The 23,181-nt window shown below is 41.6% G+C and overlaps 1 protein-coding gene across 1 annotated transcript in view; it reads left to right on the forward strand.

Annotated features, from left to right (window-relative positions):
• Positions 1 to 841: 841 nt before the first annotated feature.
• The window catches only part of ptprdb (protein tyrosine phosphatase receptor type Db), a 162,100-nt gene continuing 139,760 nt past the window's right edge, over positions 842 to 23,181 (forward strand). Inside the window, exons 1-2 of the mRNA XM_085410023.1 lie at positions 842 to 967; positions 1,123 to 1,235. The gene's annotated coding sequence lies outside the window, so the exon portion shown is untranslated. The remainder of the gene's footprint in view (positions 968 to 1,122; positions 1,236 to 23,181) is intronic.

Here is a 23,181-nt window from a genome sequence, read left to right on the forward strand (position 1 = left end):
AAGTTATTGCTGCTAAAGGTGGTTCTACAAACCATAGCATGCACTCTGTTTCCCCCCACACTGCTTCTGAATTTTGGCTTAGTTTTTGTTGAATAAACGTAATGTGTGATAACCTGATAAGACTCAGATCATTTTTTCCCTTTTGTGTCCTGATAGATAAAGTCTTAGAACAGAAAGAGGGTGTACTGTCTGTTTCACATGATTACATAATGTATATGTAAATATTTGAAACAGTGCATTTGTGATTTGTGTTTTACTTTTTTAAAACTTTTTTTGACACCAGAACTTTCATCAACTGAGGTACAAAAGGTTTGCTGAAAGATCCCAGATTCCTCTAAAGAAACATTTGTACCTTGTAGAACATGAATTGTGTATAAAATATAGTTATTACTACTCTTTATCTCTCTCTGTCGTTCTCCCTTTTTGTGTTATCCAAGTCAGACTTTCTGTGTAAGGGAAATAACTGGCAAGCTGTATAATTATTGCTAATCTGTGTGTGTGTCTCTGTGTGTGTGTTTGGCAAGACCATCAGCCCCTTGTGGTTAGAGCGTGCATATTGACTATTACTATTATTATTATTATTACTATTATTATTCTTGTAGCATTTTTAGTGCAACCCTAAACATGCCCGAGTCGAATTGGAAATAATGTTTTAATACCTCCCATCGGCTCCTGTGATATCATTTCTGGAGCAAAGATGTTCTGTGCTCATATTTCGACCTACTAGAGAAACTTTCAAGTGGTGAATTTTTATAATTCACTTCCGTGGGCTCGTCTCTCTCTCCCTCTCTCTCTCCCTCTCTCTCTCGTTCTCTCTCTCTCTCCCTCTCTCGCTCTCTCCCCTCCGGAGCTTATCTCTGTGCGCATCGTCAGCATCAGTTTGAAGTCAAATCTGACAGCCGCTGCCTTTCCCGGTCCTTTAACGGTCTCTTTTACTCTCTGGTGGTCATCCCGCCTCATTTAAGAGGTACAGCCCCGGATTACAAAGATATACGTGTGTAATTATTGATCTACTTTTCGGGTGGGTAGGTGGGGGGAGATTGACCTCGATTGCCGCCCGAGATGTGGGAATCTGGCTGACGTGCTTTTTTGTCAATGTGGTCTTACCTTTTCTCTTTGCAGTTCAGTCGGGACTGTGGGACCGCATCTGATCGCTGTCTTCAACTTGGGGCGAAGAAAGACACGGGAAACTCCTCGGGATTCTCCATACACCGTGCGCTGATCTGGATATTGTGGTGAGTACACTTTGACCGGAATTGTTGCTTGATGTTTTTTTCCTTCCTCATTTTTTGCGGAAAACATCCCAAAGTGCCCCATTCTGGTTCGCTGTAATGGTCCATATCGGCAGTGTGTTGAAACACCGAGTACTTTTGTCTTTTTCTTTTTGGTTTATTCTTTTAATAATCACCATCAGACACTTCAAGAAGTGTTTTATGAATTGTCTTTTTGTGCCAAAAGCGGAAAACGAGCGTGTGCAGCGCAGCTCCTCCGCTGCTCCCTCTACATTTTAACTTCTCGCTTATTATGCATGGGACTTAAACGTGGCTATTTGTGACAATTAGAAGTGGTGTCAGTATTCCACTCACGGACGGCGGTGAGAGTAAAATACAGCCGGCCGGGTGAGGGAGTTGGGGGGTGGGGGGGCAGATTAGGTGAGATGAGTGAGGAGTGTGAGAAGAAAGGACGCAGGGATCCCTCAGGGAAAGCGCTGCTTCCCTCCTTGTTATGAGGGGGATTTTATTAGTCTTTTTATTCCCTACAATGATGACATTATCTGATAGTGTTCTAAAGCCTCTACTTAATATGCTTTTATTGTCAGTGCCATTACTACTCATTATATACATAGTGACATCCTACAGTACAACTGCCTGTGCTGTAGGCACAAATCTATGAGGCCATTTTCTGCTTTTATTGTCCTGTTTATCAATTAAGCTTGTCTATAATGGAAATATCACACTTCCTCCAACATAAAACATTACTCTCCCACACACCATCCGTTAGCATCTCACCTCCCACATAGCCACACTTGCTGTCCACAGCCGATTATCTGGTTATGTGCCACCATTTGCACTAATAGAGAGTCCCTACTTAATGTAATGACAACTCTATCTGTCAGGCCATGCACAACAGAGGGCTGCTTAAAGGCTCATAAGCGGTGTCATCAAGGCCAGATTGAGAGGCCATAAAGACACAGAAGACAAGACAAAGTGCCTTCAGAGGTTGTCTGAGTAGTTTTCTGATGTGGTTTATTGTCCGAGTACAGTATGGGGCTGTCATTGTGAAGCATGCGACCCAGAATGTGTGTGCCCTGATGTGTGTGCGTCTTAGTGGCTGTTTGTGTGAGCCGGATCTGCTCAGTCATGTGTGTGCAAGGAAAGAATAAGTGAGCATAAAGAAAAGAGGGACAGAGAGAAGGAGAGAGAGGGGGAGAGATTATGCTAACTCAAAGTATTGAAGGAAAAAGGAAAACCCATGTAAGCAGTTTTTCTTTTTAGCCTATATATTTATATATTTAGCTGCCAGGGTCTTCACTGAAACACACTTGGTTCTTTTGGCTTTGACATGCTTGTCACCAGCTTGAGGTGTATATGAAAGAAGGCCACTGCTTATTTTAGCTATACAACCTGCGAGCATAAACAAGAAGAGGCTAAGAGGACTGACCAAACAAGAGCATAGATTTAAACACATATGAAGGCAGCTTGTAACTTAGGTGACGTGAGTGGAAAGTGCCGGGGTTCACTTGCACTTACTGGCCGAAAAGCCGAGGTGAAAACGCACGAAGGCCACCGTCTTGCCGCCGGTCGGCGGGCTCAGGATATTCAATAATCAGAATTTATTTCGTGTTGTCTAGCTACATTTACCGTAACAGTAATAATGTATCAAAGAAAATTCATTTCAGTGGGAAATTGTCCTCTGTCGTACCTCCTCAATTTGCCTCCTGCACTCTGTTTAGATGAGTTTCAGTTCTGGGATTCACACAGATGTTTCAGTGGAGAATTTGAACCTCATTGTAGACGTGGACAGGCAATCATGCAACGAGCCAAACATTTAGCCTTTATAACCCCCATCAGTTTTTTTTTTCGTCAGGTGAAAATGAGATGTAGTCTCAGATGATGTGCTGATATGCTGCCGCTGATGGCAGTCAAGATGATGATGATGATGGCAGTCCTATTGTGGTTCTTCTTAATGATAGCTATAATGCTGACCAGTTGATTATCGCTCACGCTGAAGGAGGTAGGTATATTACATCATGGTTATGATGCTGTGATGGTAATGCACTACATCTTAAAACAGAAGAAGATTAAAAGCACTTCATTTCCCACAGTGCTTTTCATTTTGAGATATGTGCAAGTTCTAGTGTCTTTGAGCGGAGGCAAACACCAGGTTAAAGGAAGAAGTTAAGTATCTTGACAGCAGGACAAATGTCCCTGCTTGTATTTGGTGGCGTTATTAAGATGGTGGGCTGAGAGCATCACCACAGTTTTTTAGAACATGACAACCCATGCAAAATGGTAGAGGCATACGAAGCAAATCCTGATTTTTTCCATGTGACAGATTGGGTATGTTTTTCTTTTTTTCCTTTCCTCCGGATGTTGTTTGTTCTCTCGGATGCACACTTACTAAATCACACATAACAGCGCACACACACATGTACTTTTGCGCATTATCTAATTTTCAGCGTGGACAAATATGACAATGAGGAATGAAGAATTTAACACCAAAAACTCATTGATGCAGGCCCACAGTCACATTTGGTTACATACTTAGGTAAAACCTCATTGTGTCTTTTGCTTATCCTCCACCCATTCTGTCAAACAGAACATGGCCTTGGGCTTAAAAATATCTGAGTACAAACACAGTCATACTCACACGGACACACACAGTTTTTGCAGGGACAGCCCTGGCGTGCTGGCACCAAACCAAAGAGGTGGTGATAACGAGGCTGAAGTTAGTTAGGATTTTAGCTGCGCCTGAACCTCCTAACACCCTTTCTAAATCTGATTCATCCCAAAATGAGATGTTTTTCCAAGAGAAGGAGATGAAAATACTCTCTCTTCCTCTGTTTTTCCTCTCCCTCTCTTCTTCCCTTGCCAGTTGAGCTCATCCACCCCCCACCCCCCAATCCACCCAGCCTTCTATTACTCTCATACTCTCACACACTATCTGTTTCACACCCCGTTCCTCCCTCCCGTTCTCTCACATCTCTCTCCTCCCCTGGCACCTCGATGTGTTTCTCTTTAATTGAGATGCATTTCAATGTGGTGCAAATTAGCTTTCTACAGCTCCAGCCTAAACTTGCAACGTATGTAAGCGTGTGCCCGTGCATGTTTGCATGCATGTACATGTGCGCGTGCGTGTGTGTGAAAAAAATTCCCACGGTTAAAAGTGAAGGCGTTATACGTTCCTATTCATTTCTCCATTGTGTCTACTGATGCCTCATCTCTCCCACAAATTTACATTTTTAGTACAGCGCTAATAACGTTCGCTGGTTTGGAATGCTTTAGTTCGTCTCTTTTGGCTGGAAGAATTCACTTGGCCACCTTCTATGGATTTGAATTCTGATCTGTGCCTCTGAGAGATGACAGTGCATGGCAGCTCATTAGGGAGAGGGATGGAAGTCAGGAGGGTCAGGAAGGTTATAGAGACATGTTTCAGTTATCCACTGCTTGTCTTCCTCTTTCCTGATCTGATCGAGCGCTGTTTTGCTAAAGGGGAAAGCTGCTTGGTGATATTCTGTACACATTGCACCATGAGGGCAGTGGTACAGTGTGCCTCACTTAACACGGTAATGGACTGATAGACTGTTAAAAATGTTTTTGAGTAGAAAAAGAAGGCTATTTGTGCATTTTAAGGAAATTATAGAAAATTAGAGGAGTGTTTTGCAGCCTGGGGATTCACAATCCAAAAGGTCAGAAGATAAATATCAGGGGTAGGGGGGCTTAGTGTTAGGTAATTAACAAGATTACAAGATTAGTAACACACATTTTGATATTGCAAATTCAGCTGACCTTTTCTGACTTCTCAGAAATGTTCTAATCTAACCTGTTTCAAGTTCAAGTTCAAAATTTTATTCGCCACATGCGACCATATGAACTTTTCACATCTTTAAAACTCTTCAGACTCTCCTTTAACATATACTCACTGGGTGAAATGATTGCCCTGCCTGACACTATGCCCCAGGTACGTCTAGTATCAAAACATTAACTTTGTTTAAGTTAAATGATATTTTTAATCCCAAATGAAAGTAATGAAAGAAAAATAACATTTTCAAAATAAAAGCCTCATGTCGGACTTGCATGCTTAATACCCTTCCTTGCGATATTCAGCTCTGCTATACAACTCCTGCTACTATAACACTCTTTGTGTGTGCACATCTCTATTTATATGCACATGTGTAGGTGAGAGGTATATGACTGTGAACATGGTGGGGTGCACTTTGTGTGTGCTGATGTATGTGCACATGCATGTGTGTATGTGCTGGAGCAGGAGAAGTCATTAGGGAGAGTGATGCTGACAGTGGGGTGACCTTGGGGCTCCCAGTCTTCCTCCTGTCGATGAAGGGGATGACTTAGTGCCTCCCTCCCCACCCATGATGGCTCATTTATTATCATTAGGCACACAGTCAAAAGATGCTGCTCAGACCCTCAAGACAGAGAGTTACATCTGTGCATGTGTGTGTGCATGTGCTCGTCTGTGCGTGTATGTTTATGTCACTGAGAGTGAGAGACAACAGGATGGAGACAGAACAGGAAGCCTTATCTCTTATAACTGCTGCATGTCTGAGCATGTGTTTGTCAGCCTGTGCTTGTCACAGGTACGCTTGCCTTCGCGTTAGCTTGTGAACATGTGCTTATCCGTATCTTGACGGCAGACGCATTGCCTGTCAGTCCACATCTGGCCGTGTGCTTCACTTCTCTGCCTGTGCACCACGCAGTATAAATAAGGGTCTGTGCCATAACCCTAACCTTACGTCACCTTAGCCAGCCAGCGAGCAACATCAGTGGTATATGGCTACATCAGGGCGGCCTCGCTGCTATCGTTTCTCAGCGTGATGGATGGAGACTTCTGCAGGCCAGTCAATACCCAATCTGAGCCCCACTGTCCTGATTTAAGATACAGCAGCACCCAGGTGACACACTCAGAAGCATGCCACTTTAATCACTCTGAACATCAACTCTACACTGCCAAGATTGGTGTGTGGGTGGGTTAGTGTGCGTGCATAAGTGCGTGTGTGTGTGTGTTTTTGTATTAGTATCTCACTCTGTCCAGCAGTGCTGTAATCACACAACGATCGGCAAGTGCTTGCACTTCTGACAGAGTTAACATTTCTTTAGAATGTAAAGGGAGTGACATAAATAACGTATACGAGGTGGGATTTATGCTGTGTGTAGCTTGAAAGGTAGGATAAAACATATATTATATAACGGGGGGTAAAAATTGCACCAAGCCTTATATGAGGTGAACATCCCCAGCTGTAATCCCCATCACCCATAAAATATACTTCTAACAGCTTTGAAAATGACTAAATGTATCTGTTGTCTTTATTTGATTCACTGGAGTCATAACAACGTTGGAGTGTGATGTCGTACTACTATATAAGAAAAAGTAGGCAGGGGGGAGATAACTAGACACAGAAAAGACCTGAGAGCACAGTCTGGGTTCATGGTTAACGTTGATTTTAATGTTGATTTCTCGAGAAATTCGACATTCAACCCAGAACTCGACTTCCCCCTGATCGAGTACCTTAACAAGCCTGTGAAAGCATTTTTTATTCTTCAGCTGCTTGGAGCGAAGGTGTTATACGACATGAAAAGGTGAACATCTAACTGATGTATTCATCTTTACGTATTCACTATGTGCTTACACACCACTCTGCGTTCAATCATTAGTTATTATTAATCTCTGGCTCTCTCCCTCAGAGTGTTTTTCATCATGTCTTCCTCCCATCACCCCCAACCGGTCGCGACAGATGGCCACCCCCTCCCTGAGCCTGGTTCTGTCAGAGGTTTCTTCCTGTTAAAAGGGAGTTTTTCCTTCCTACTGTTGCCAAGTGTTTGCTCAAATGAGGTCGCTTGATCGTTGGGTTTTCTATGTTTCTCTGTTTTATTGTACATTATTATCTTTACCTTACAATATGGCGCCATATAAATAAAACCAAACTGAATTCTCTGAACATTTTGGGCAGGCAGTGAGTTTCGTTTACATTTAATATGTCCTTGCTATTTTATTAACGAAACGTAATTCATGTAATTCAGTTAATTTGTTTTTTTTAGTCTTTTTCTAGTCTCACATTCATTCTGCTTTACGGTAAAACGTACTATTAGTGAAAAAGGTGGGCAACTTAAATTCAGCATCCTCGATGTGTAACAGTGTTTCAGTTTACGAGCGCACCGTGCAGGAGAAAAGGCTTCAGTGTGTTCAGTAATCAAGGGAAGATTGTGTTTGCATGAGTAAGCGGCTGGATATCACTGCTTTATCAGAGTAATCTGTTTGCACTGGTTCAAATTGTTCCCTCTTGACATGTCATCATTCACATACTATACATGCACAAAGCATACTTAGTTGTGTATACAAAAACACGCTTGCACACACACACACACGCAAACACAGCCCCTCCCATTCAGCCCCTCCGATTTGGCTGTTAGTCTAATTTATGAGGTGCCGTTAATTTGGCCTAAACGCTCGTTGCGAGACCTCCCTCCACTCTCATCCCTTCATCTCTGTATCCCTCCTTCTCTTCCTCCCTCTCATCAGTCACCCGGCAGAGTAAATCAGAGGGGTGGTATTGCACAGCAGGCAATACATAGACTGGACACCTTGACTAATATACCGCTGTCCTTCTCCCTTCCTCTCTTCCCGAGTCTATCGAACTTCTCCATCCCTCCCTTTCTCTATGTCTCCTGGCCGCTGTCTAAATCAAATTTGGCTCTTCTCCTTTTCTCTTTTCCCCCCTCTGCTCTCCTTTTAGATTTGCTTCCCCCCTTATTTCTGTCTACACTTCTTTTACCTCCCCTGTGCACTTTCTCTTCGCTCGTGTCCTTTTCCCTCCCCCATACTTCTTTCGTCCACCACTCTTCCTCCACTCTCTTTCTTCGCTCTCTTACCTTGCTTCTCCTCTTCCCCCATTCTCCTGCTCGTGTTAGGTGTAAATTTAGAACAGAAGGCATGAGGGAATGCTATGTGTGTTTGTGTGTGCCTACGTGTGTATGTGTGTGAGCGTGAGAGAAACTACATGAAAGCTTTTCAGACTCGCCATAAAGCGTTCAGATGGGGCTGATTAAAATCCTAAAGCCTTGGTTTTCATCCACATTTAGGATTCACATGAAATCGAATATACACACTCACGTGCACTCACTTATACACACGTGCACATGCGATTGCACATTAACACGCGCAAAACGCATGCACACACAAGTTTCCCTTCTCATTATCTTCCTTTTATTACCCTCTCTTGCTGCCTACTTGTCTTTTTTTCTCCTCTCTCGCTCTGTCAAACACAAACACACTAGTGGAAGGTGTTCCCTTCCGATGCAGTGGAAGCGAACAGAAACAACATCAGGCATCCGAGTCTCCCTCATCACTTTACGTCACATTGTTCTTTCTAATTTCATACATTGCACACACTTGGGAGTAAACCTGCGCTTCAACCGCTCGGCACACCTATACATCACTGTCCATCTTCCCACCTTTCACCCCCTCCCTCCATCTCAATTGCTCTTGGTTTCGTGTCTATCTATTTTCCTTCTTTTCTCTTCTCATTTCTCACCTTCGCTCTCTCATGCACGCCTATCTATTAGCCCAATCTTTGTCCCTTCTCCTCTCTCTTCTTCAAAGTTCCGGAGCACAGAGGGTTTTTAGCTGTTTTTCAGTAAATGTAACAACATCTTGCCTTCTGTTCTGTTCAACACTCCCCCAACCCTCCACCCCCCTTCCCCCTTTTCACAATCTCTACCAGCCCCTCTCTCCTCTTTCTGTCACTTCTACCTCTCTCAGCAGTCTGCTAGTGCACACTTATAGTCGCAAGATAAAACATGCTACCTCTGCCTTATCCCTCTGTGTATTACATAAATCCACCATGGGTATCATTAAGCAAGGCCACCTCCAAACAGTACCTCATTCCATATAAAGCTCAGACTCTTTGGACTAAATTGACTTGAAGTGGCTTAATTAGAACAGAATAGAATAGAATAGAATTTTTTTTTTAAGAATAACACAAAAATATATATATTTTTAGATCATGTTTACTTAACAAGTAGGAATAGGTTTATTGCAGTAGCAACAACTAACACTTAAGGTTCATGTATGACCGCTGGGATCCAGTGATGCTCCAGCTAATGCGCTAAAAATGTAAAAGAAACTAACAGCTGCAGGGAATTTCAACTTCTTGCCTTTATTTTAAGCAAAGTTAAAACAGACCGACCCTCACATCAGTACTCTGAAACTTAATTAAAATCATAGTTGGAATGTTCCAGGTACCTGTACAACCTTGCCAACATTTTGCTTTAGCAGTCATTAATACAGCTTAGGTTGGCTCGCTGCGATCCTGAGAATGTTTCAGTCTTTTTTTTTCTAACTAAAATTTAACTGCACTGAATTTAACATTCAGGCTGCTCTAAAGTGAAAGTGAACCAAACTCCCTGGTCCAAAATCTAACATAAGACTTAAAAGGAGAGTGGAGGCTCACATCGTTGAGTCAGTAATACAAGTTGCTACAGAAGAGCTTACTTAAGCAGTTGCTGGCACAAAAATTTGGCTGTTAATTAAAAATGATATACTGAATGTAGCGAGAGCAATTCTGAAAAGTAAAAAAAAAAATCTGTGAAAACAAAATATTAGGCGCGTTTAATAAGTTAGTTAAAAGTTAGTGTACATTTGCATGCATTTCCCATCTCCATCTTCAATAAAGCACTTATTTGCTGCTTTTATACATTAGAACTGTTTCAGTAAATGAGAGATTATTAGGTAAGATGATCATTCGACTAAACATTTATAACCATATATCTATGACAAGCAAGTATCATCTAGAATAGAATAGAGATGTTCTGCGTGTGCAGAAGAGGAAAGATAATCAAGTGTTTCTTTCATTTGCTTGTTTGAATTATATTGTGTGCTTGCCCATAGAACTCACTTGTGAAATTTTATTCACCAGTAAATATATTCAGATCTTATTCATACGATTCAGTGTCATAAATCAGGGGTTATCTGCTTCTGGTAGTGCTGCCTGCCTGCTAACACAGTCAGGTAAGAGCAGAATGATGAATTATTATTATTGTATAAAAATATTTTCTCTAACTTGACCCCAACTTGATTGTGAGAGATCACTGGAGCCACTCAAGTGTGAAGCATTAAAGAAAAGGTAGTTATGTTAATATTGTTACGCGTGGATTTGCATGTGTGAAACACAAGCGTCGAACTCCCTAGTCACTATGGGTCAACACTTTCAACTTAAATAATTATCAAATTCATAGACAGACACAGAACCTGCAAATCAAGTATGAATCAGATGTGTTTTCTTGTGTGAATCCATTATGTGGCTGTAACTCTGCGAGATCTCTGGGAGGCAGGCCAAGTGTCTCTGGCTGAGTCGCCTCCATTCGCTGTATGTCTGTTCAGTCAGCCACACAGAAGACAGATAGAACTACCAGTCTGCTCACCCCTCCAGTCACACCAATGTAATCAGACCTCAACAGCCATAAACCACCGGCTATGGACACTCTGCCCAGCCCGCTGTCACACACACTCACACGCATAGAAACACAATCTCAAGTACACAGAAACGAATGCAAGTGTAGACTCATGCACAAAGACAGATCTGTGTGCGTAAACAGAAATGAAAGCACACAGACGAGAGATGCATGTACGCAAATCTGTACATGCTGACACATACATGCGCAGACTCGCAGCTTTAAGTGAATCATCGAGAGCTGAGTGGTGGGCCTCCATAAGTTTGAGCTTTTTGCCCAAGGAGCTTAGTCCAAGACATTCCTCTCTGCTTGGGCAGGAAGGATGTCTTCTGACCCAAAGGGAATTTTAATCATTTTGCTAAGTGCCACACTCTGCGTGTCTGTGTGTGTGTGTGTGTGTGTGTGTGTGTGTGTGTGTGTGTGTGTGTGTGTGTGTGTGTGTAAGGATGGACTACTGTCTGCTCTGTGTGAGTTACAGTAAGTGAAAGCTTGTGTCTTTATCTCCCTCCCGCACTGTCTCTTCCCTTCCATCATTCTTTTAGCACTTCCATCAGTGTCTGTTTCCCCCTCACCACCGCCTGCGTCTCAGGCCATTTTGTGTCTGTTTGTCTTTTTGTTATCTTGTATCTTTTGTTCTCCTTCTCAACAAACTACCGTTCAATGTCTCCCTCGCCCATCTCACTATCTTTCTTCACTCTCTCTCTACCTCTCCAGCTTTGTGGTGTGAACAATGGTGGATGACTGTGCTTTAGGAGATTTACTGCTGGATCCTCTCTCTGTCAGGTGTCGAGACGAAAGGAAAGCGATGACGAGGGGGGGGCTGAGGGGGCCGGGTGGGTTGGTGGGGGGGAGCAGATGGAAGATAGAGCAGTACACAGGGAGATGAAGAAGGCCGAGAAGGGAGGGAAATGGAATCAGAGGATGACGGCAAAGAAAAGGATGAGACAGAGAAGATTATGCAGGGGAGCATAGAATGAGATAGAATAAGAAAAATGTGAACAGAGTATAGAATAGAAGGAGAGGCTACACTATGTTTTTTAAAAGAGTCTCTGAATATAGTTTGACAGATCAGCCCTGTGCTCAGATGTAACTGAACGCAGTTTTCCCTTACTTTCCCTCCTTTTCTCACTTTCTCACATTAACACATCGCAGACACCGGAATTCATTCTGTCAGTTTCAGGTGAAACATGTATTTGCATGCTGACCAGAAACCAATTTGTGTTCTTTGATAAGCATAAAGATTTCCCCATGTCTCATTTTTATTTAAAACCAACTCTCTCAACAGTCAAGCCCCGAGGGCCTTGTGAGGGGCAAAAGTTGAGGCTAAATGGTCACTGTGAATGTTTTTCACCCACTAATAGACTAGTTACACACTATACTGACCCCAAAGAGGAAACACGGATACATCATTAAAGATCTGGCTGAGTGCCATAGTGAAAAACAGAACATATATTCACAGATACATTTTATTTTAAACATACAGTAATTATTTTTCAGATATATAAATATATTACAAGTGTGCCATGAAAAAAATTCTCATATAGTGCAACTTATCCTGCAAATCCAAAAATAACTACATCATAACAGCACAACGGGCTGCGAGGAATGGGCGAGCGGCTACAGGTACTAGTGAGAAAATGAGATGCAAACAAGGAAGTCACCACTGACGCCTGATTATACAACAAGGCAGGCAATTTATCCTGTTTTGAGGACAGATTTGACATCTCTGCAAAGGTAAAACATCAGAAGATATTTGCTCCTTCTGGATGTTTGTAGAGATAAGCAGTAGTATTATTATACAGCTATTAGCTCAGTGCAACAGATTTGCAGATCATACATCACTCTGTAGAACTGAGTCTTCAGTACATTGGAAACACGTGATTATTTGTGCACCAGTGCTAATAGTTGTGTTTTCAGGTGACTTAATCTGCGATCACACCTGGACGCATTTATTGTAAAGTGTGTTCACTGACTTGGAGTGATGTTTGCACTATTTAGACCTGTTACACTCTGCTTACACTGAGAACTATTTTCCAAAGAGTAATAGTAGTAATTCACCTATTATGGAATTACTTGATTTACTAAAAAAAATGCATACCAAGTGTTCAGATCTCGTCTGTATATAAAGAACCAGACAGGATTGAGTTATACAATATTATATAATTATCCATATTTCTAGCTTGGATAATATAGTTATCTAATGGTCCTTGGAGCTCAAGGACTTTTTCTCTTCTGTGATGTCATCTCAAGACTGGAGCTGCATTAGCCCAGCACTGCTTTCTTAAAAGTGGTTGAAAGCACAATTCCTTAAGATTATGACCTGCTTGCTTTTTTATTCCTTTTCCAAAATAATAAAGTGTCCAGTGCTGTTTGCCTGCTTGTCAGCAGGATAAGAATAAACTACACAGCCAAATTTCAAAAATCTTGGTGAAAAGGTGGAACTCGGGCACTGAAGTACTCATTAACTTTTGGTACACCTCCAAATCCTTTATGTGAACATTAGGAAGCAGGACAGTGTCCTTGGATCACTCTCTGTGTGCCGTTGTTGTTACTTTAATTCCTGTGCAGAGGCACTGGTACGACTGATACCATTTGTCTGTTAGCAAGATGATTCAAAAACTATCACTCTGATGAAAATGGTTTAGAGACGTGGAGGATAGGCAAAAAAGGAAACCTGTTACATTTTCGCGTAGATCCAGATCACTTTCTTTAAAACTGTGGAATAATAGTTAGAGAGACACTTACTTTCTGCTTAGTTTCAATCACATATGTTATATTTGACTCCACTTATAAACACGTTACCTAAAAAAACTTCAACCCAAGCTTGGCATCCACATACGAGGAGGTTTAATCCAGCACCAATTTGAATAACTGAACAAATAGCATTACTTGTTAAGCAGTAATTTTAGGTTTCTTTTTAACATCTTAAAACTCATTTTAACATTTAAAACCATTAACAGCATGCACGTATTTCACAGTCAGAAGTCTAAAATACCTTTTTTTTGCATTTTTTTCAGAGACAGCAAAACAATAACAGTCATGAAGCCACATTTAAACAGACAGATGTTTGACACACATTCATCACAAATGTGTGCATGCATGAATGACCACCATCGTGTGCTTTGAAGAAAACTAGAAAACCAAAGAAAGGACATGCACTGCGATAGAGAGAAAACAGAAACAGAAATCCTCTGAGGCACCCATCTGTCATAGAAAAAGAGGAGAGGCAAGCTGAGAGACAGGCAGTGACTGCGAATGGTGGTGGTGGTAGGGCAGGAAGGGGGGTTCACAAACTGAAAAACAGCATGTGAGTGTACAGACGTGGACTGTGAGACAGACAAAAAAAGAGAGACAAGGAGAAATGAAGAGATGGAGAGGAGACAGAGACAGGAAGAGGGAGTGAAAGACAGTCAGCCTGAGAGAGTGACAGAGTGCAGTCCTGAGAGGGAGAGTGTGTGGGTGAATGTGAGAGCAGCGCTAGCTAACTCGTCTGTCAATCTAAATCTGTGATTGACACCTCGGGGTCCAACATTCCCCACGTAGCCTGCTGGCTCTTCCTGTCAGGATGTAGGGCATGGGGTCACGCGCACACATGCGACATATAAAGGAAGGATCACATACTTACTGTGAGCTTTGTGATTGGCACACACACAAACACACACACACACACATCCGTAACTGAAATGTGATGTAAATGTGCATATGTATGACTGTGACACGCATGCACTTCCAGCATACACACACACACACATACCCTTGCAGGCGGAGGGCTGGCAGAGGTGAGGTCTCCTGCGAGGTTCGGTCTCGCTGACTGGGTCTTAACTCTTGACACATGACCTCTGACCTTTACACCGTCAGCAACGCAGCTTTTCTCCAGATCTCTCTCTTTTCACCAGATTGTCTGTGTGCGTTTAGCCAGGCTCTATTTGTGTTTTTAGATTTAAGATCATTATACAGCCATTATGTTATTTATTATTCAGTTTCCTGCCCTTGTGTTTTCCTTCTGCCTTACTTTCTCTCACATTATCCTTCTCTCTCTCTCTTTCATGCCAGCAAACGACGAATCTATTAACATGCATGAAACTGTACTTTAACTACTTGCACCGTAGTACGAAGAAGATAACAAGGTGTCAAACTGGGTGAAATTGCTGTACATTTGAATATGATTCTGCACGTCCTTCCAAGTACACTCAGGGTGTTTTCTTTTTTGTCCTGTGTTTTTGTCCTTTCTTACAGCGTGAAAGTCAAATGGAAACTTTATTTTGTGCATGCATACAATTAATTGCATACATAAAAGATATTATCAAAACAAAAGACACATTTATGCATATTTAATGAGATGCACACGGCTATAGATAAAAAAAAAACCCCACAATCAAATTGAAAAAAGGTTCAAGGTCAAATTTGAATAAGAACTGAGAACTTAAAACCTAATGGTGGATAAGTTTTACCACGGACTCCGACCTTGCTGAAATTCAGTGACATAACTCTGCTGAAATGACATGACACGTTTTTAAAAAAAATCTGTCTGGCTGCATTGTCGATGGTGTGAAAACGACTGATTTCTCCAAGCGTCATTTGGTTCATGGGTAAAAATGAGACGAACCAAGTGTTATACGTTGAATTTTGTGTCTGTATAGCTTTTGTGTCCCTTTAGAAAATGTCACATGTAATTTACATGCACATACACACAAACAGTAATAAGAGGACGTGTCCATCTGGCAGTCTGTGTATGTGTCCGTTTAAGTTTGTGTGTATGAGTGTGCACCAGTAGGGGTTTGTGACTAATGGGGTCATTATTGATGCTGAGTCAAGATTACTGCTGATAGCAATGGTTGGATACCGACCTAACGAGTATATAAATACACACATAAATGCACACACACACACAGTTCCCTCCCTCTGCCTCTTGCTCACATACGAACACACACAAACTCACACCCACATTTTCATTTTTTCAGGTTCTCGGAGGTGCACTTATGCACATAAACCTTCCACCTCAGCTAATAAACTTACTCACCCAGACATCCCCCTCGCAACCTCTCGAGACCCCCTTTGTTCTTGCACACACATGCATACAAATATTCGCATGCTTACACATTTAGACATGCGCATCACGCTCTGCATAACCAGACAGGCAGCAAGTGTTTTGTGCACTAATCAGTCACTTCATTATTTTTCCTAGTTTTCCAAGTGCAATATCCATACTCAGCCCCATTCTGTGCATACTCTAACATACAGTGTAGCCGAAAGAAAACTGTGTTTGTTACCAAACAGCTGCGTGTAATGTCCACTCTGTTAAGTGTGCCCCGGCAGATATGCTGTGACAGTTAACCGTGTGCAGGTAATGGGTGTAAGATTTGAGATGAAAAATTTAATCTCAGAGAATTGGAGCGGTGCAGGAAAAAAAACGAAAGAAAGAAAAAATCATTACTATGAAGAATGTGAACAAAATCAAATGAGAGCACTTGTTGTGTAGAGTTCAGCGGTGTGGTTAGAGGATATCTTTAAGTTTTATGGTTTGGTAACTGTTTGCAATATCATGCATGAAATATGAGATTGTGGATGCCCCCTTTGTATGTATATTCTTAAAGAAAAGGAAGTGAGATGTTGTGAAAAGACTCTGCTAAATGCTTGAGTATTGGTGTCAATCCAAGAGTGATAATCTTGACTCAAACCTCACCCTCAAATATACTGCTCAAAACATTAAGGGAACACTTACATCATACATTGGATTGTGAATGAAATATTCAACCTGAAAATCTTTACCGGCGTGCATTGTGTAACCTTTTGAGAACAAAATGATGTAAGAGTAGTCAGCGGAGTCGAGAGCAGAGTTCAAAATCCCACCAAAAATAAAGTTTCAATTGTACCCTTAATTTTTTTAGGAGCATATAAACATAAATGTTTGAGCACTTATAGGGTTCATTCACCTATTCCTCTATGCCTGAGCACGTTTAACCCAACTCACACTCCAGAAGAAACTAAGAAGTCAGTACTTGCCCAAGGATAATTCAATATGCAGACTAGAGGAGTCGGGGATTGAGCCACCGGCCTTCCAATTGGTAGACAACTCCCTCCATCTCCCAAGCCATGGCCACATGTGTGCCTCTCTCTGTGTGCTACGGCAATTTTCGTTGTTCCTGAAAGCCTCTGTTTCTAAATCAAGACTTTTATGAAGTTCTGCTGCCCTGAGCAGACCATTAACATTTCATATCACCCTGGCTCACTCCCTGTGTTTCTCCCATGGGCATGTGGCAGAAATTCCCTCTTTGTATAATCCCTACAGACTTTAAAAGCAGACCATGGTGACCACACTTTTATTATCGGACCTCAGCTGTGTTTTTTCCAGTTTTTTTTTTTAAAAAGATGACAATCAGTGTTAAGCATTGACCCCAAGCACAATCTTTTTTACACCGACTGCACTCCAGTAAATGCTCATTTTGCCAAACTGATTTGCATAATGCCTATGGAAAAAGAGGTGTGTTTTTTTTTAATCAGCGTAGAACCGTAGGAAGAATTTTTTTCTCTTAAGTTTCATCACTTTGCCAGACTTTATAGTCTTTTTTTCTCTCACTATGTCCTCACTTTCTTAACATTCACCACTCACTTGTCAGTTCTGAAGCACAGCTTGCCTTAAGTATCGGGGTTCAGCATGTAAGCTCATCTCATTATCCCCGTTTGTGTATGTGTGTATGTGTTTGTGTGTGTGTGCGCGTGCACTTCATGAATGAGTGTATAACTGACTGTGAGAGTGTGAGTGAGTGATGGGTGTGTAAGCCTCCCTCTCTTGCGCTCTGTTTGAAATAAAGCGACAGATAATCGCAGGGCTCTGGTGAAGTGAGCTCATCTGAGCGCCAATCGATACGGGTGCCATAGCTTCAAAGCAACCCTTCAAAGAGGAGAGAAATAGCCATATGCTCTTCGTGTTGCTGTGTGTGTGTGTGTGTGTGTGTGTGTGTGTGTGTGTGTGTGTGTGTGTGTGTGTGTGTGTGTGTGTGTGTGTGTGTGTGTGTGTGTCAGAGAGCCAGAGCAAATGTGTGGGGAGAGAGAGAGTGAGATCGGGAGTGAGAGAACAAAAGGAGGAGATGAAATCAGGGAGTCTCCGTGTGTGCAGATGAAGCTGTTTTCATTTGGTAGCAAACATTATTATATCACAGTTGACATGCAAAGTGGTTGTGATGCAACTGATGTCACTATTTAAATTGGACAAAATCATTGTTTCGTTAGCTGGTAATCTCCTGATATTATGGCTCTGTCATCTTTTATTCAGCAAACCGGCAGCAGCTGTGGCCTTTGTTGAGGAAATGGGCTAGGAGGAGAGAGACACACTCTCTGTCTCTGTCTCACACACACACACACACACCGAGGCGAAGTTTAAAGACTGGATGTGAAGAAGTGAATAGACTATACACTGTACCGAGAGACAGTGGGAACTGAACGCTTGCAGGAAGGAAGAGTGTGAGGACGAGAGAATGACAGTGAGAAAGGGAGACGGAGGTGTGCAGAGATGTGTTCGTAAGTGAGACTAAAAGAGGGAAAGGGGGGAGAGAGAGATCCCCGAACCACGCTGTGTTTAGCAGTGCCATCTCACCTTCCAGAAAGTGAAAATGAGAATGTATTTTTGACTCGTCGGTGGAAAAAAAAAGTCTAGAAGTTTGTGTTTGGGAGTGAGTGTTACAAAATATGTGTTTTCTGTGCACTCAGACATGTGTAATTCTATTAAGTGTGTGCGTTTGCGTGTGTGTGCAAGTTGAGAAAACAAGAGAATGTATGTGTATACAGCATGTGTGTGTGTCAGCATGTCTAATTAGCTGAGACATGCAGGTGTAAAACAGTAATTAATGGCACAACTGACTGACTTCATTATCTCCACATGAGCTTCTCATCCTGGCTCAACACACACACGCGCGCGCGCGCGTGCACGCGTAATTACAGAAACATTACAACATGCTTCTGAATGTACAGTAGTGTGAGAGAATGTGTGTTTTACTACAAAATAGCAGCGCAGTGTTGACTAGATGAAGTGGACACAATCATTGCACACGTCGCCGTTCGGACACTCAGACACTCATTTAGTTTGCAAATGGACTCATTACTAATGAATCACAAGCAGCTTTAGAGCAGGCTGAGCACACAGTAATGGTTTGGCCATCCTCCAGAATTTAGACACTACAGCGCACACATACACTCAGACACACACAAACACACACGCACGCTTGCATTGACAGAGATTGAGAGTGAGTGTTCAAAAGCGCCAATTACCTTCACATCCAATGTAAGAGAACAAGCTGGAAAGCTAATTATAAGTCCCCCACATGTAGATGGAAACCGTTCAAGCTCTCTCTAACACACACACAGACACACACACTTAGGCCCGTGATATGTGACCAGCAATAGCATTTTCTTGTTTTCGTCTGTGGTTGTTAGCTTGTTATGGGAAATATGTTTGTGACATTGGATCATTAGCATAAGTCATGATACAACCTCTGAGCCCAACTAGCTTTATTGAATCATCAATAAGACTGTATAATTTAGTGATTCCAGTTTTAGTCAGATTGATTTACACTTCAGTACCCTGCCAGGCTTGAATGGGATCAAATGAAATTAGATGCCTCAAAATGCACCATGTTGTCACTCAGTAAGTGGAATAAATATGTTTTTTATTTATCATTCAAGTACTATCAATCTTTTCTCATGGTCGTCTGCCAAGACATAAATATTGCTGATGGTCTCTCTCTCTCTTTGTGTCTCTACCCTCTCTGGTGAGTGAGTGATATGGCAGTGATTGGACAGAGTAATTGGTCCTAATGAACATGTCAACAGACTGTTTCTTTCTCTTTCCATTAAACACAACTGGATTAGATTTACTGTGCTTACTCTAACAGCTTAAAGACTCCATCAGTAGGCCACTTTCTGCACGCACACACACGCACACGCACACACACACACACGCACACACACACACAGACACACAGACACACAGAATGGCTTAGCTCAGTAGATCAATGGCCCCTTGGTCAATGTCTCCTTAGGGAGGGTTATCTATCTGCTCCTCACTAATGAAACACTCTGATCGTGAGTGTGTATGTGTGGGTTTGAATGTCTGCATGCACTCATTGGTAAGATTGATTTTAAATTATATGGATATGGAGTCATGTAGCTTAGTCTTAGGTTAATTACAGAGTGCACCATCATGTATATGTGTGTATGTTGTCAATGTTCTTATGAATATTTAATTTAATTTAAGGAAAACAACATTAGTACGCGTACCAACGTAAAATTGCCTTTGATTTGCTAACTCTGTTTCACTGGTAAGCACTCAATATAAAACCGGGTTTTGAAAACTATAATATGCAAATATAAGAACTATTTCTTACGGTTTACATTCCAGCCACACTTCTTTTTTTGTTACTCTTCACTCAGTGGCCATGTTTTAAATATGTCATGCTGCTACCTGGTTAGACTCCCTTTTGCCTTCAGAACGTCCTTAATTCTCTGTGACAGAGATTCAGCAACGTGCTGGAAACAGTTGGTCCATGCTGACATGATAGCATCACACAGTTGCTGTTGATTTGTTGGCTGCACATCCATGATACAAGTCTCCTGCTGAATTGAGATCTGGTGTCTTTGGAGGCCATTTGAGTATGGTGAACTGTGTCCTATTCAAGAAGTGTACCCCGTTTTGATCGTTACTACCAGTAGAATAATGCACATAGTCATACATGGTCAGCAACAATGGCTGTTCATTTGGTACTAAAAGGCACAACGTGTGCAAAGAAAATATCCCTGACACGGTTACACCACTGCCATAACCCTGAATCTTTGGTACAGGGCTGGATGAATGCCTGCTTTCATGTTGTTGATGCCATTTTTTGACCCTAACATCTGAATTTTGCTACAGAAATCAGTCCAGGTAACATTTTTCCAGGTTTCTACTGCCCAATTTTGGTGAATTCATGTGAATTGTAGGCTCAACTTCTTACTCTTAGCTGACAGACCCCCAGTGTGGTCTTCTGATGCTTAGGTTATCTGCTTCAACGTTTGATGCAGAGATGATCTTCTGCATACTTTTGTTGTGGTTATTTGAATTAAGGTCTTCCTATGAGCTCAAAGCAGTCTGGCCATTCTCCTCTGACCTCTGGCATCTACAAGGCATTTTCACCCAAAGAACTCCTGCCCACTGGATATTTTCTGTTTTTCCTGCAAACCCCAGAGATGTTAGTGTGGGAAAATCCCAGTAGAAAAGCAGTTTCTGAAATATTCAGATCAGCTGGTCTCACAGCAACAGCCATGCCACGTTCAAAGCACCTACTGTAATAAAGTGACTGTATATATATATATATATATATATATATATATATATATATATATATATATATATATATATATTAGGGGTGCAACGATACACAAAATTCACGGTTCGGTTCGATACTTTGGTGTCACAGTTCGATATTTTTTCGATACAAAAAATGTTCATGCCTTTTTTAATTCATTCATTAAAATTATAAATATATATTTTAACTCAAAAGTACAGTTTTTAAATTTAATGTTGCTGAAACAAAAGTAATTAAAAAAACAAATATATCTCAGGGCTCTCAAAATTTCAAAATCCCTGGTAGCCCTTCGGGCAGGGACTCTTCAGTTTTTGGTAGCCCAAAATAAATGTAAGTAGCCCGAATAAAAAAGAGAGCAATTTTTTGATTGATGTTTTGTTTCCTGTTTTGTTTCCTTTACAATATTATACATTAAAGTATAATATTGTAAAGGAAACAAAACATTAATCAAAAAATTGTTGAAAAACAAATTACAACATTGTATAAAAATTACAATCATCAACTCAAATACTTGGTTCTAATTGAACAGAAATTTCTATGAACTTGTAAGAACTGTGTAGGACATGAATCAGTCTGTGTCAGATCCTGAATTTGAAATTTCCGCTGAAGTCACGGGTAAGAGGCAAGTGGAACCAAGATCTAGGCCATTTGCTTCTTGAAGTTTGCAAAGACTGCTAAATTTTGCCAGTGGTAGTTCACTCTTTGCAACATAGTACGCTGTTCTAAACAGATTTTTCAGGTTTATTTTTAGTACCGGTATGTTATTTGCAATTGGTGTTTGTTCTGGGAAAGATATTGCAGACTGAGCAATAATGCATTTCTTGCATTTCTCATGGGTTCTAATGGGGGCCTTTCTTAAAATGACTGGTCCCAGTAACAAAGGCGCTTGTCGACTCAGAAATCGAGAGAAAACCAACAACACACCCGGCAGAACATTATGTTATTTACACGGGTGCACATAAGTGGTCCGCATGTGCACATTCGCTGTCAAAATAAAAGACGCGCACCAGATAAGAAGTTGCAACGCGCGTTTGCGTCCATATAAAAAGCACTGTTTTTGTCCGCTAGAGTGGGCACATTCCGCACCACATCTCTGTGTGTTCATCATTTGTTTGAAGCCAGCTCACCTCCTGCAACCACTTTTCCGAGAATACGCGCTTCTTTTGTGGTTCGGACTCCTTCTGACATTTCTTTGGAGGTAGAGGAACACCAAAGTAATTGCTTAAAGAAGCTTCTTCGACATCTTTAAGAGTTTTAAACAAATGTCTGTCCTCCTCCAGAAAATCTTATGTATGCAAACACGCGTTGCAACTTCATATCTTGTGCGCGTTTTTTTTTTTTTGACAGCGAATGCGCACCTGCGGACTACTTATGTGCAGCCCTGGTTATATAGCTCGTCATATTGCAGCCACAGAAATTCTTTTGTCCATGAAACCATAAAGCTGCACTTTCTTTTTGCCTTATAGTCTGATTTGTCATAACTTTTCCGTTTTGTGGTAAGCTTTTCTTTGGCTGTCACTTCTTCACCCTGACCACTCTTATTTGGCTCAGCAGAACTAAAATATATATCCTACTGCTTTTACACACACACACATAACGGTCAGCGATTCTCTGCGCGATCAACCTCTCATATGTTTAAGCTTGCTGCGGGAGATTTCACTTGTCATGTTTGCATAGTAAGCTAAGATTGATAAGACGATGTCAGAGGAATTGGTGTGCAAATTATCATCACTCACAGATCAGTGCTGTCGCTCTCTATACACATTTCGAGCGATTGCAAAGTGAAAGCAAAAAACAAGCGCAAATTCAAACGCGATTTCAATATGTCACATATTGACAGTGGCTCACTGATGCCAATGACATAATTGCCCAGCTACATTTCCGAAAGAATGCAAAAGCATTGACATATATTTTTCCTTCCTACAATAGCCCGACGGGCAGGGCAGAGATAGATTTTGGTAGCCCGACTGGAAAAATCGCTAGCTCCGGGACGTCGGGCTAGCGATTTTGCGAGCCCTGTATCTGATTGAGGAATCACTCATCTTTGGAAAAGAGAGTTTATTACAGAGAAATGGCTCTTTCCAAAATAAAAGCTATACTATCCGCTTCTTCTGGGCTATATTCTCAGTAGCATATTGTAGCGGGTCAGGGCTGTTCGG

This window comes from Rhamphochromis longiceps, linkage group LG6 (genome assembly GCF_057381845.1).
Source record: "Rhamphochromis longiceps isolate RC_006_pf linkage group LG6, R_longiceps_female_GT1.1, whole genome shotgun sequence".
Taxonomy (NCBI): Eukaryota; Metazoa; Chordata; class Actinopteri; order Cichliformes; family Cichlidae; genus Rhamphochromis; species Rhamphochromis longiceps.